The following is a 15,697-nucleotide window of genomic DNA, read 5'->3' on the forward strand; positions in this document are numbered from 1 at the left end:
ATCAAAGTTGTCTGTCTATTTTCTTGGGCCTCTTTCAAGAGTCGCTTCAATTCATTGTGTTTTAGCAGCTTCTTCACCAGGGAGAGATTCATTCCGATAGGGGCAGGCAACAATCTCGAATCAACGTATAATTAGGTTGTAGCAATTGAAAAGACGTAACAGGAGCTTAATAATTGAAGTCGCATCCCGTAACTTTGTGTTAGTAAAGTTCAAACACAAAGATTTGAGTGATTACTATGTCATCTCTGAATACAAGACTACAGGGAGACCTCATGCTAACGCACCCTTTCCCAATATAGTCAAGCACAGTCTCTGGGGTTTCATCGGGATGTGTCTCAAAGTGACAAGCATTCTGGTTGGTGTCAAGACAAAGGTCTTGTGCTTTGAGAGTATTACTCTCACAAATGAATCCTTGTTGGTCTCGTGAAACGCATGCGTCAACATCAGCAGTTTGCCATTTAGTCTCATTTTGTCGTGCCCAACCTCTGTGCTGTGTTGGATAGAGTAGAGCTCCTTGGTGATTCAACCCCAGTGCGATGATTGGGTATGTGGTGTATACGGAGGCATTGCGTATCGTTAAGACAAAAGCTGTGGCTTTGCTCTCAGTGGGATCGTAGGTGAAATTAACCAGATACCACCTGGACTGAAATTTTTTCTCAAATTCAATTGCGTTATCCCATATTACTTTTCGAATTTCGGTGGGCAAGGTGCCTTCTTTACCTTCCCTTATGATTGCGGCTGTCATAGATTGCATCCACAATTGGGCTTGGATACAACTAAGAGCCAAGGAAACATTGGTTTGAGTTGTACCAAGTGCATCTGTGATCAGCTGATGGTCTTTTTCACCCGTTTCTTCCCATTGAGGCAATATATTCGATAAAAGCCGTTGGTGGTTTCCCAATGCTAATAGAGAGGACCGTAGGGGATGTCTTAATTTGTCCAGATCAGTAGCGGTTGTGACTAGTTTGTTGGCAAGTATCTCAGCATCTATACTATTCAAGACTCCCAGGCCTGTTCCTAAGATACCAGTCGCATCCCTCTTCCGTCCGTGTGAAGTGGCAAGAGTTCGTTTGCGTAACCATGCTGACCATTCTGCATAAGATGTACTCAGGAATGGTGAGCAGGTGGGTTTGATCGCAGAGATTTTAATCTGCATTGACAATTCTGCTCGTTTGAGGGAATATGTGGGATTAAACAGTACCTGTTGTTGACCTGTGTGTGTTTAATAACGTAAGGGCCAATGTTGAAAATGTAAGGAGTTAGTCTAATGGAGGGCTTAGAAAAGAGAGAGGTGGTTTTTTTTTTTTTCTCTTAGAAGAGAGAGCCTTTGAGAGTTTGTGGGGTGTAGGTTCTGGATTCATTTCAGCAAGTTCAGGTGTATTTGAGTCAATCATAAATTCAAATAACAATTCTGTGCCCTTGTAGCCCCAAATACAGTACACTACTGTAGGTTTGATGAAAGTGAAATTGTGCCAGCAATCTGAATTTGGCTCCATAATTTTGTAACAATCAGTGTTGTATTTGTCCGCTTTGGTAGAGTCTACATAGATGGTTTTAATTACAGTTGGCCTGTGGTGATTAGACCCGTTGATAAATCGGCAACCAATGTGTGTTCTTGTGGAATAATTACTAAATTGGCCAAGAATACAAAAATACAGCATTGTTCACACATTAAGGAAAGTCATAAAATCAAGAGGCTTCTGAGGTAGAATACAGCCGCAGCTAGCACACGAAGAATGCAACAGCTGTGATTCCCTGTACAAGGTTGTTTGCGAAACTACACGAGGGATGGAACGGAACGCGCTTGTTCCATGGCCTTCCCTTGTGACGAATAGCAGATATGGGGACGAGATGGTACTACGGAACTGATAAGCGGCTTACACGCCACCCGAGCCAACATTTCGTCAAATGTTGATGAAATGCTGTCCTTTTGTGCGAACTTTGCTCACCACAATGTATCAAAACACACCTCCATCCCGGAGGCTATCCGCCCCCGAGGTGTGAACACTCCTCCTTGAGTACATTAATCATAATAAAAGTACATATGACTAAAGTCACTCAAACTCCACTTTGAAGTTAAAAAAATAATATAAAAATAGCCCAAGAGAGGGGGGATGTCTGGGAAGACACCATCGCGAAGAATCCCACCGCTGTTTTCTGGGATCAGTCGACGGGCTGAGCCTTTCTTCCCCCCATAAGGACGCCTTTGGGTAAGACTTTGATTACACCGAGTGCTTTCTCGGGGACTCTAGAAATTTCTCTAGAGAATCTCTACCCTACATTTATAGCCAGGCTGTATCGTTTATAATTTTGTCACGCGTTTGTCTATTTAACAATGTCTTTATTTGCACGTGCTTTGCAGACAGTGTATTTATCACCGGCAATCCTAAAGAACCTGTATATCTGTTGTTTAAATAAACTGCACTGTTTCAGTAGCTAGTCGTTTCGCTTTCTCACTGAACGCGACCAAAACTTGAGAGAGGCCGTGCTGGTTCAGGAGCACGACTAGACTGAAGGTGCAGCCCACTATTAGTGTCTCCAAATCGTAATAGTTTAACACATAGTAAACGCGATTGGCCTGATAGTGCTGAATTGGGCATCACTCAGAATTGAAACCCAGCCGCACCTGGCCTCCCACCTCGGTGAGGAGTGTTAGAACGCAAGGGGGTTTATCTTCTGCCAAAACCGCTTGGCCCCGTTTCACGCAACAGAATTTGGCGTAGTCGGCAGGATTGCCATGGATAAACTGCTGCAAAAATATGATTGTGCCCCTTCCCAGGCTGGGAAGGAGTGGGCCCAAAAATTTTGGAAGGATGAAGAGAAAGTGGTGGAACGTATTGAAGAGCGTCGGGTTTCACAGAAGCTCAGAGCGGGGAAAGGCAAGGGTGTGATTTGTGCTGTGTTAGGCGCCTGTTTATCTTGTGCACAACAAGAAGCTAGAGAAACCCCCGCTCCTAATCTGATTTCAGCTGTAGAATATGCAACCCTGAAATCGGAGAATGAGGTGCTGAAGTCATCATTAGCCTTGCAAAAGGAGACAGGAGAAAGATTAAGAACTCAAGTCGATAAGCTTGTGAGTGAGAATGAATGTTTAGGAAACCGGAATGCTCAACTTGGGAGTGAAAATCGCCAACTTAAAATGTTATTGAAAGGGTGACCGGGCTCTTAGATAAAATGCAGCCCTCGACCCAGGTCCAACAGATTCGTAAGTTAATGTGTTATCCAAATTCCGGAACCCAGACCGGAGATTTTTTTGTCTAATAGTGAGGATGACGAAGAAGATGAGGAGGAAAGGACTTTTACTTTGAAATCCCAAGTTTTTCCTTTACGTCCTCTGGTTAAAACTGAAACTGCAGTTGATGATGGTGATGAAATTCACACCACTGTGCGTACCGTTCCATGGACACCAACCGAGTTAACAAAAATAAGGGAGAAATATTCGAGGCGACCAGAAGAGTCAGCTGTTGAGTATGTGTGGCGAGTTTCTTCTGAAGGGGGGGGCAGAATTATGCTGAGTGAGGAAGAAGCAGGAGACTCTTGGGGACCAGGAGTGTTTTTAACCACTATGCCTGGGGATCATAATTATTCCCTAACCGCTCGAGCAGCCTTTTGGGCAGGGGGTATGGATCCGCGAGAGAGGGGGGAGCCGTTAGAGATTAGAGCTACAGGCTACTCTGATCTGTTTGCGGCTGTACGGAAAGCAGCTTGTCTGCAAGCCATGTATGACAGAGAGGAATTTCGGAAATCCCCAATGTCAGCCCCTATCGACCCGGATCGATTAGCCCCTCTCATCCGTGGTCTTCCCGGTTGCCTGAAACCGTTCCTTGTTCGCACTCAAGATCGTATACGGGATGCTCGGGGTGCTCATGGGCGGGGCCGTCGTCACTACATGCCCACCTGGAATGTACAGGAAATAGATCAATATGGGCGCCGAATGGGCTGGGCCAGCCAAACTAGTGAGAAATCCTCCGAACACCCGCGAAAGGTTCGCCAAGTCCAAACTCACACTCAAAACCCTAAATCAGAGGGAAGGTTTAAGCCAGATAAGGACCGGAATGAGTTGTGGCGTAAAGCCCTACAATTAGGGGTGCCCCGACAATTCTTGCACGGTGACCCTACGGGAGATCTCCGTACGCTAGTCCAATTTCTACCTAGAAAGAATAATGCGGCTGGGGAGAAAAGTCTAACCAGAGAATCCCCAAGCCGTGAGAAAACTGTGCCTTCTGCACCGGAACATAACTTGATTGATTTGACAGAGTCCCAGCCACAACACTCCTATCCCCGGGGAGGGCACTGAGCAACCCTGTCGGGCAGGTACTAGCAATCCAATGGCGCTCTCATAAAGACTCCGAACCTGTTATTGTCATTCCTGTTGGACCCCGGAAGATATTGGTAAATTTTATTATTGATACCGGAGCCCAAATGTCTGCAATCACTAACGAAACAGCACAACTTCTAGGTATAAATCCCACCCGACGCAGAGTCAACTTCACAGGAATTGATGGTGTGGTAAAAACATGCCCCACTGCAAAAATTAACCTCTGGTTGCCGGGAGAGCAGCGAATGACTAGGGCAGAAGTGTTAGTGGGTGCCTCACGTAGACCCGACTCAAAGTGTCAGGGACCCGCACAGGAAGTTAAATTCCTGGGGGTCTGGTGGATTAAGGGAGCTGCTTCTGTCCCTCAGGATACCCTGAAAAAATAGAACATGGACAGAATCCTTCCAGCACGAAGGAGTTACAGCAGGTCCTGGGAACTTTAAGTTATTGGCGTAAACACATCCCTGGCTTTTCCATCATTGCTCGCCCCCTTCATAGCTTGCCAAAAAAGGGTAAATCCTGGGTGTGGACTGAACAACACACTAATGCTCTGCAATTACTAATAAAGGAGCTAAGGTTATTCCAACAACTTGGCCCCATACATCCAACTGACCCTGTCCATGTAGAATGGGGGCTCAGTGAACATGGTTCCCGTTGTAATTTATGGCAGAAGGGACCAGCAGGACCGGAGAGACCATTAGAATTTTGCTCACACTCCTTCAATGATACTGAATGCAGCTATTCAGACCTGGAGAAGGGTTTACTGTCCCTGGTGCGAGCGTTGCAACGAGCAGAGCAGATAAGAAGAGAACAGAGTGTGATCTTTCCTGGGACCTTTTCGCCTCCCAGATGTGGTCCTTAAAGGGACACCACCACCAGCTGGCATTGCCCAGAGACCTACAGTTCGAAAGTGGTATGCTTATTTAGAAGGCATTAATGAAATCAAGCCAGTCTCTGAAGGCAGTGTTAAAGTATCCAAGGCTACTTCACAAGGATACCAAAGGATATAGATGGTGCCCTATTGTTCCAATCCCCACCAAACAGACCATCTCCGATCCAAGAAGCACCTCCTTTGAGGGACAGCAGTGATCTTAGAGGAGTGTGGTTTACTGGTGCGTCATCTCACCGTTAAAAAAATAAGTGCAAATATAAGGCCGTAGCACTGGAAGTAACAACGGGAGAAAGAGCAATTGAAATAGGGGAGGGTAGGGGAACTCAGAGCTGTCCTACTAGCTGCACAACATGGAGCCACCTCCTTTTACGCTGAGTCATATGCTGTTCTTAAAGGAGCCACTGAATGGCTAGGACACTGGGCAGCCAACGATTGGCAGGTGAATAGAGTCCCAGTTTGGGAGACAGATAATTGGAAGCAACTGTTGGAAATAGGAGGACAGAGACCATTGCACATTGCTTGGGTAAAAGGCCACGATCGTTCAAACTCGATCACTGCTCAGTTCAACCAACAGGTAGATGGCCTCACGCGGCTACAACAAATTGACATTGTAGATGATGGTCGGGAATGGGAACGCTTACTTGAATCGTTACATGTTAAACGTGGCCGCACAGGCCGTCCTGACCTGTATCGGGAAGGTGGGTGGCTTGTGTCAGTTAAGCTGTGCGAACAAATAGTAACTGCCTGTTCACAATGTCGCCTACGACTCAGCAAAGATCATCCGAGTAAGGCGCCTCCCTTACACATGCGGGACAAGAAAGCGTTGTGGCATTCATGGCAGCTTGATTATATTGGGCCCTTGAGATCATCAGGTGGGAAAAGATATGTCCTGGTAGGAGTGGAGATTATCTCCAGCCTCAGTATGGCCAGCAGTTTCAAACCAGCTACGAGGGACAACACAGTGAAAGGCCTAACAGGGTGGTTCAGCACACTTCCCCTTCCCGACGAAATCCAGAGTGATAACGTTTCACACTTTACGGCTTCGGTGGTACAAGATTGGGCCAAGGAAGAAGGGATTCGATGGGTATTTCATACTCCCTATTATCCCCAGGCTAATGGCATTGTTGAACGCACCAATAGATTGGTTAAGCGTTTTGCAAAAAGTCATGAACCTGGTTGGCATTTGCGATTGGATGATGCCATCTATCAACTAAATAACAAATGGAGTGGAGACGGCTGTCCTAAAATGAAAGCTTTCTGTGTACCTGCCAATATTATCTCGCCAAAGGCTGCCAATGAACCGGGAAAATACCCCGGAAGATTTCACCCTGGACTACCTGTGCTAGTGAAAATGCCTCAAAATGGGACGGTGCCAATGGTGCTAGCTACTCCCAAAAATCCCTATGCATGGGAAGCCAAGGATTGTTCAGGGAAGATACACCGGATCAGCACCCGGTGGACCGCACCTTCTTTTTAACCCCGTCGGTCGAATAAGACCGAGCAGATTTTCTTTTCCTTTATGTCTTACAGGAACCTTGGATGAGCTGTACAGACGGATTGGCCTACGCTACCTTTGAATGTCTCCAGGGAATCCTGACATTGAACCTGGCAATAATACTACTTTTATGATGTATGGCTATTTGGAGGCCCAAATTCTAAAATGACGAATTGGCAGATGGAATTGATGCTATTCAGTTTCACCTTTTTATTCCCTGTTGTTTGTAGTCAAAGAGACCCAGAGTGGCCATGGTCTCAAGCCTTTCTCGTCTATAATACAAGACTACAGGGAGACCTCATGCTAACGCACCCTTTCCCAATATAGTCAAGCACAGTCTCTGGGGTTTCATCGGGATGTGTCTCAAAGTGACAAGCATTCTGGTTGGTGTCAAGACAAAGGTCTTGTGCTTTGAGAGTATTACTCTCACAAATGAATCCTTGTTGGTCTCGTGAAACGCATGCGTCAACATCAGCAGTTTGCCATTTAGTCTCATTTTGTCGTGCCCAACCTCTGTGCTGTGTTGGATAGAGTAGAGCTCCTTGGTGATTCAACCCCAGTGCGATGATTGGGTATATGGTGGATACTGAGGCATTGCGTATCGTTAAGACAAAAGCTGTGGCTTTGCTCTCAGTGGGATCGTAGGTGAAATTAACCAGATACCACCAGGATTGAAATTTTCTCTCAAACTCAATTGCGTTATCCCATATTACTTTTCGAATTTCGGTGGGCAAGGTGCCTTCTTCACCTTCCCTTATGATTTATGAGTTTTTGCAAAACGCTTAACCAATCCGTTGGTGCATTCAACAATGCCATTAGCCTGAGGATAATAGGGAGTATGAAATACCCATCGAATCCCTTCTTCTTTGGCCCAATCTTGTACCACTGTAGCGGTAAAGTGTGAACCGTTATCACTTTGGATTTCCTCGGGAAGGGGAAGTGTGCTGAACCACCCTTTTAGGCCTTTCACTGTGTTGTCCCCAGCAGCTGATTTGAAGCCAGTGGCCATACTGAGGCTGGAGATAATCTCCACTCCGACTAGGACATATCTTTTCCCACCTGATGATCTCAAGGGCCCAATATAATCAATCTGCCATGAATGCCACAACATTTTCTTGTCCCGCATGTGTAAGGGAGGCGCCTTACTCGGATGATCTTTGCTGAGTCGTAGGCGACATTGTGACCAGGCAGTTACTACTTGTTCGCACAGCTTAACCGACACAGGCCACCCCCGGGCTAGACCTTCCTGATACAGATCAGCACGGCCTGTGTGGCCAGGCTTAATATGTAACCATTCCCGACCATCATCTACAGTGTCAATTTGTTGTAGCCGCGTGAGGCTATCTACCTGTTGGTTGAACTGAGCAGTGATCGAGTTTGAACGATCGTGGCCTTTTACCCAAGCAATGTGCAATGGTCTCTGTCCTCCTATTTCCAACAGTTGCTTCCAACTGTCTGTCTCCCAGATTGGGACTCTATTCACCTGCCAATCATTGGCTGCCCAGTGTCCTAGCCATTCAGTGGCTCCTTTAAAAACAGCATATGAGTCAGTGTAAATGTAAGTAGCTCCATGTTGTGCAGCTAGTAGGACGGCTCTGAGTTCCCCTACTTGTGCCCTACCTTCTCCTGTTTCAATTGCTCTTTCCCCCGTTGCTACTTCCAGTGCTACGGCCTTGTATTTCCACTTGCTGTTCTCACGGTGAGATGACACACCAGTAAACCACACTCCTGTAAGATCACTGCCTGCTTTCAGAGGAGGTGCTTCTTGGATTGGAGATGGTCTGTTTGGTGGGGATTGGAACAATAGGGCACCATCTCTATCCTTCTGGAGCATGGATACTTTGATACTACCTTCAGAGATTGGCATGATATCATTAATGCCTTCTAAATAAGCATACCACTTTCGAACTGTGGGTTTCTGGGCAATGCCAGCTGGTGGTGGTGTCCCTTTAAGGACCACATCTGGGAGGCGAAAAGGGCCCCGAACAATCACGCTCTGTTCTCTCCTTATCTGCTCTGCTCGTTGCAATGCTCGCACCAGGGACAGTAAACCCTTCTCCAGGTCTGAATAGCTGCTCTCAGTATCATTAAAGGCGTGAGAGCTAAATTCTAATGGTCTCTCCGGTCCTGCTGGTCCCTTCTGGCATAAATTACAACGGGAACCATGTTCACTGAGCCCCCATTCTACATGGACAGGGTCAGTTGGATGTATGGGGCCAAGTTGTTGGAATAACCTTAGCTCTTTTATTAGCAATTCTAGTGCATTAGTATGTTGTTCAGTCGACTCCCAGGATTTACCTTTTTTGAGCAAACAATAAAGGGGGCGAGCAATGATGGAAAAGCCAGGGATGTGTTTACGCTAATAACTTAAAGTTCCCAGGACTTGCTGTAACTCCTTCGTGCTGGAAGGATTCTGTCCATGTTCTATTTTTTCAGGGTATCCTGAGGGACAGAAGCAGCTCCCTTAATCCATCAGACCCCCAGGAATTTAACTTCCTGTGCGGGTCCCTGACACTTTGAGTCGGGAATTTCCAATCCCAAATCTGATAATGTTTTTCGGATGTTTTCCATCATGTCTTGTACACTTTCTTGGTTCTCTCCCCTATTAAGATGTCATCAATAATATATTGGTATATTGTACATCCCTGTGAAACAGGAATCTCTGATAGCACTTTAGCCAAAGCATTATGGGCAATAGTGGGGGAATGTTTGTATCCTTGTGGAAAGCGGTTAAAGGTATATTGCACTCCTTTCCATGTGAATGCAAACTGCGCTTTGTCCTGCTCAAGGAGGAGAATCATAAAAAAATATGTCTTTAAAATCTAAGGCAACCCTCCAAGGATGGGCAGCTCCTTTTATCATTGTCACAATTTCCGCGATATTCGGAACAGCAGCGGTCAGAGGTGCAGTGTTGGCGTTTAATTTTCCGTAATCTACTGTGATACGCCATTGCCTTTTTGGTTTCTTTACTGGCCACACCGGTGAAAAATAAGGCGAGTGAATCCTCTTAATGATGTCCCTTTTTTCTAAATTTGATACCAATCTGTCTGCTCCTGCAACAGCAGTTGCAGGCAGTGGATACTACAGGACACCAGAGATTTTAGAGGGAGGGAAAAGTATGGAAGTTTCCAATAGACTCAATTTCACTGTGTCTATTACTTTTTCAAATCCTGCAAAACTTCACACTGTGGAGACATCATTAAGAAAACGCATTAAGAAACCCTCGGACGGCAGGCTTTCCTGCTGCCTTCAGCATCAAAACCACCCTTTCCCACGACGCACCGCGCCAGGCACAAAAATGGCCATACGGCTGGAGATGGGTCCCCCGCCCAAAGAGCCAGCAGGGAAAACTATGCCTTGTTCTAAAGCTCTTTGGGAACCGCTTGCGTAGCCCCACAGACCTGGGGGCTGCGGGCTCTCCTGCTGCCTTCAGCCTCAAAGCCACCCTTTCCCACTTGGCGCCGGGCCAGGCACAAAAATGGCCATACGGCTGGAGATGGGTCCCCCGCCCAAAGAGCCAGCAGGGAAAACTATGCCTTGTTCTAAAGCTCTTTGGGAACCGCTTGCGTAGCCCCACACACATGGGGGCTGCGGGCTTTCCTGCTGCCTTCAGCCTCAAAACCACCCTTTCCCACTTGGCACTGCTCCAGGCTCAAAAATGGCCATACGGCTGGAGATGGGTCCCCCGCCCTAAGAGCCAGCAGGGAAAACTATGCCTTGTTCTAAAGCTCTTTGGGAACCGCTTGCGTAGCCCCACAGACCTGGGGGCTGCGGGCTTTGCTGCTGCCTTCAGCCTCAAAGCCACCCTTTCCCACTTGGCGCCGCGCCAGGCACAAAAATGGCCATACGGCTGGAGATGGGTCCCCCGCCCAAAGAGCCAGCAGGGAAAACTATGCCTTGTTCTAAAGCTCTTTGGGAACCGCTTGCGTAGCCCCACAGACCTGGGGGCTGCAGTCTTTGCTGCTGCCTTCAGCGTCAAAACCACCCTTTCCCACTACGCACCGCGCCAGGCACAAAAATGGCCATACGGCTGGAGATGGGTCCCCCGCCCAAAGAGCCAGCAGGGAAAACTATGCCTTGTTCTAAAGCTCTTTGGGAACCGCTTGCTTGGCCCCACAGACGTGGGGGCTGCGGGCTTTCCTGCTGCCTTCAGCCTCAAAACCACCCTATGCCACTACGCACCGCGTCAGGCACAAAAATAGCCATACGGCTGGAGATGGGTCCCCCGCCCAAAGAGCCAGCAGGGAAAATTATGCCTTGTTCTAAAGCTCTTTGGGAACCGCTTGCGTAGCCGCACAGACCTGGGGGCTGCGGGCTTTCCTGCTGCCTTCAGCCTCGACACCACCCTTTCCCACTTGGCGCCCTATCAAGCACAAAAATGGCCTATGGCTGGAGATGGGTCCCATGCCCAAAGAGCCAGCAGGGAAAACTATGCCTTGTTCTAAAGCTCTTTGGGAACCGCTTGCGTAGCCCCACACACGTGGGGGCTGCGGGCTTTCCTGCTGCCTTCAGCCTCAAAACCACCCTTTCCCTCTTGGCACTGCTCCAGGCTCAAAAATGGCCATACGGCTGGAGATGGGTCCCCCGCCCAGAGAGCCAGCAGGGAAAACTATGCCTTGTTCTAAAGCTCTTTGGGAACCGCTTGCGTAGCCCCACAGACCTGGGGGCTGCGGGCTTTCCTGCTGCCTTCAGCCTCAAAGCCACCCTTTCGCACTTGGGGCTTCGCCAGGCACAAAAATGGCCATACGGCTGGAGATGGGTCCCCCGCCCAAAGAGCGAGCAGGGAAAACTATGCCTTGTTCTAAAGCTCTTTGGGAACCGCTTGCGTAGCCCCACAGACCTGGGGGCTGCGGGCTTTCCTGCTGCCTTCAGCCTCAAAGCCACCCTTTCCCACTTGGCGCCGGGTCAGGGACAAAAATGGCCATACGGCTGGAGATGGGTCCCATGCCCAAAGAGCCAGCAGGGAAAACTATGCCTTGTTCTAAACCTCTTTGGGAACCACTTGCTTGGCCCCACAGACCTGGGGGCTGCAGGCTTTGCTGCTGCCTTCAGCCTCGACACCACCCTTACCCACTTGGCGCCGCGCCAGGCACAAAAATGGCCATACGGCTGGAGATGGGTCCCCCGCCCAAAGAGCCAGCAGGGAAAACTATGCCTTGTTCTAAAGCTCTTTGGGAACCGCTTGCTTGGCCCCACAGACGTGGGGGCTGCGGGCTTTCCTGCTGCCTTCAGCCTCAAAACCACCCTATGCCACTACGCACCGCGTCAGGCACAAAAATAGCCATACGGCTGGAGATGGGTCCCCCACCCAAAGAGCCAGCAGGGAAAACTATGCCTTGTTCTAAAGCTCTTTGGGAACCGCTTGCGTAGCCCCACAGACCTGGGGGCTGCAGGCTTTCCTGCTGTCTTCAGCCTCAAAGCCACCCTTTCCCACTTGGCGCCCTATCAGGCACAAAAATGGCCTATGGCTGGAGATGGGTCCCATGCCCAAAGAGCCAGCAGGGAAAACTATGCCTTGTTCTAAAGCTCTTTGGGAACCGCTTGCGTAGCCCCACAGACCTGGGGGCTGCGGGCTTTCCTGCTGCCTTCAGCCTCGATACCACCATTTCCCACTTGGCGCTGCGCCATGCACAAAAATGGCCATACGGCTGGAGATGGGTCCCCCGCCCAAAGAGCCAGCAGGGAAAATATGCCTTGTTCTAAAGCTCTTTGGGAACCGCTTGCATAGCCCCACAGACCTGGGGGCTGCGGGCTTTCCTGCTGCCTTTAGCCTCGACACCACCCTTTCCCTCTTGGCGCCGCGCCAGGCACAAAAATGGCCGTACGGCTGGAGATGGGTCCCCCGCCCAAAGAGCCAGCAGGGAAAACTATGCCTTGTTCTAAAGCTCTTTGGGAACCGCTTGCGTAGCCTCACAGACCTGGGGGCTGCGGGCTTTCCTGCTGCCTTCAGCCTCAAAGCCACCCTTTCCCACTTGGCGCCCTATCAAGCACAAAAATGGCCATACGGCTGGAGATGGGTCCCCCGCCCAAAGAGCCAGCAGGGAAAACTATGCCTTGTTCTAAAGCTCTTTGGGAACTGCTTGCGTAGCCCCACAGACCTGGGGGCTGCAGGCTTTCCTGCTGCCTTCAGCCTCAAAACCACCCTTTCCCACTACGCAACGCGCCAGGCATAAAAATAGCCATACGACTGGAGATGGGTCCCCCCGCCCAAAGAGCCAGCAGGGAAAACTATGCCTTGTTCTAAAGCTCTTTAGGAACCGCTTGCGTAGCCCCACAGACCTTGGGGCTGCGGGCTTTCCTGCTGCCTTCAGCCTCGACAGCACCCTTTCCCACTTGGCTTCGCGCCAGGCACAAAAATGGCCTATGGCTGGAGATGGGTCCCATGCCCTAAGAGCCAGCTGGGAAAACTATGCCTTGTTCTAAAGCTCTTTGGGAACCGCTTGCGTAGCCCCACAGACCTGGGGGCTGCGGGCTTTCCTGCTGTCTTCAGCCTCAAAGCAACCCTTTCCCACTTGGCGCCCTATCAAGCACAAAAATGGCCTATGGCTGGAGATGGGTCCCATGCCCAAAGAGCCAGCAGGGAAAACTATGCCTTGTTCTAAAGCTCTTTGGGAACCGCTTGCGTAGCCCCACACACCTGGGGGCTGCGGGCTTTCCTCCTGCCTTCAGCCTTGACACCACCCTTTCCCACTTGGCGCCCTATCAAGCACAAAAATGGCCTATGGCTGGAGATGGGTCCCATGCCCAAAGAGCCAGCAGGGAAAACTATGCCTTGTTCTAAAGCTCTTTGGGAACCGCTTGCTTGGCCCCACAGACCTGGGGGCTGCGGGCTTTCCTGCTGCCTTCAGCCTCGACACCACCCTTTCAAACTTGGCGCCGCGCCAGGCACAAAAATGGCCATACGGCTGGAGATGGGTCCCCCGCCCAAAGAGCCAGCAGGGAAAACTATGCCTTGTTCTAAAGCTCTTTGGGAACCGCTTGCGTAGCCCCACAGACCTGGGGGCTGCGGGCTTTCCTGCTGCCTTCACCCTCAAAACCACCCTTTCCCACTTGGCACTGCTCCAGGCTCAAAAATGGCCATACGGCTGGAGATGTGTCCCCCGCCCAAAGAGCCAGCAGGGAAAATATGCCTTGTTCTAAAGCTCTTTGGGAACCGCTTGCGTAGCCCCACAGACCTGGGGGCTGCGGGCTTTCCTGCTGCCTTCAGCCTCAAAGCCACCCTTTCCCACTTGGCGCCGCGCCAGGCACAAAAATGGCCGTACGGCTGGAGATGGGTCCCCCGCCCAAAGAGCCAGCAGGGAAAACTATGCCTTGTTCTAAAGCTCTTTGGGAACCGCTTGCGTAGCCTCACAGACCTGGGGGCTGCGGGCTTTCCTGCTGCCTTCAGCCTCAAAGCCACCCTTTCCCACTTGGCGCCCTATCAAGCACAAAAATGGCCATACGGCTGGAGATGGGTCCCCCGCCCAAAGAGCCAGCAGGGAAAACTATGCCTTGTTCTAAAGCTCTTTGGGAACTGCTTGCGTAGCCCCACAGACCTGGGGGCTGCAGGCTTTCCTGCTGCCTTCAGCCTCAAAACCACCCTTTCCCACTACGCAACGCGCCAGGCATAAAAATAGCCATACGACTGGAGATGGGTCCCCCGCCCAAAGAGCCAGCAGGGAAAACTATGCCTTGTTCTAAAGCTCTTTAGGAACCGCTTACGTAGCCCCACAGACCTTGGGGCTGCGGGCTTTCCTGCTGCCTTCAGCCTCGACAGCACCCTTTCCCACTTGGCTTCGCGCCAGGCACAAAAATGGCCATACGGCTGGAGATGGGTCCCCCGCCCAAAGAGCCAGCAGGGAAAACTATGCCTTGTTCTAAAGCTCTTTGGGAACCGCTTGCGTAGCCCCACAGACCTGGGGGCTGCGGGCTTTCCTGCTGCCTTCAGCCTCGATACCACCATTTCCCACTTGGCGCTGCGCCATGCACAAAAATGGCCATAAGGCTGGAGATGGGTCCCCCGCCCAAAGAGCCAGCAGGGAAAACTATGCCTTGTTCTAAAGCTCTTTGGGAACCGCTTGTGTAGCCCCACAGACCTGGGGGCTGCGGGCTTTCCTGCTGCCTTTAGCCTCGACACCACCCTTTCCCTCTTGGCGCCGGGCCAGGCACAAAAATGGCCATATGGCTGGAGATGGGTCCCATGCCCAAAGAGCCAGCAGGGAAAACTATGCCTTGTTCTAAAGCTCTTTGGGAACCGCTTGCGTAGCCCCACAGACCTGGGGGCTGCGGGCTTTGCTGCTGCCTTCAGCCTCAAAGCCACCCTTTCCCACTTGGCGCCGCGCCAGGCACAAAAATGGCCATACGGCTGGAGATGGGTCCCCCGCCCAAAGAGCCAGCAGGGAAAACTATGCCTTGTTCTAAAGCTCTTTGGGAACCGCTTGCTTGGCCCCACAGACCTGGGGGCTGCAGTCTTTGCTGCTGCCTTCAGCCTCAACACCACCCTTTCCCACTTGGCGCCGGGCCAGGGACAAAAATGGCCATACGGCTGGAGATGGGTCCCCTGCCCAAAGAGCCAGCAGGGAAAACTATGCCTTGTTCTAAAGCTCTTTGGTGAACCGCTTGCGTAGCCCCACAGACGTGGGGGCTGCGGGCTTTCCTGCTGCCTTCAGCGTCAAAACCACCCTTTCCCACTACGCACCGCGCCAGGCACAAAAATGGCCATACGGCTGGAGATGGGTCCCCCGCCCAAAGAGCCAGCAGGGAAAACTATGCCTTGTTCTAAAGCTCTTTGGGAACCGCTTGCTTGGCCCCACAGACGTGGGGGCTGCAGGCTTTCCTGCTGCCTTCAGCCTCAAAACCACCCTATGCCACTACGCACCGCGTCAGGCACAAAAATAGCCATACGGCTGGAGATGGGTCCCCCACCCAAAGAGCCAGCAGGGAAAACTATGCCTTGTTCTAAAGCTCTTTGGGAACCGCTTGCGTAGCCCCACAGACCTGGGGGCTGCAGGCT

This window comes from Rissa tridactyla, unplaced genomic scaffold (genome assembly GCF_028500815.1).
Source record: "Rissa tridactyla isolate bRisTri1 unplaced genomic scaffold, bRisTri1.patW.cur.20221130 scaffold_47, whole genome shotgun sequence".
NCBI classification, from domain to species: Eukaryota; Metazoa; Chordata; class Aves; order Charadriiformes; family Laridae; genus Rissa; species Rissa tridactyla.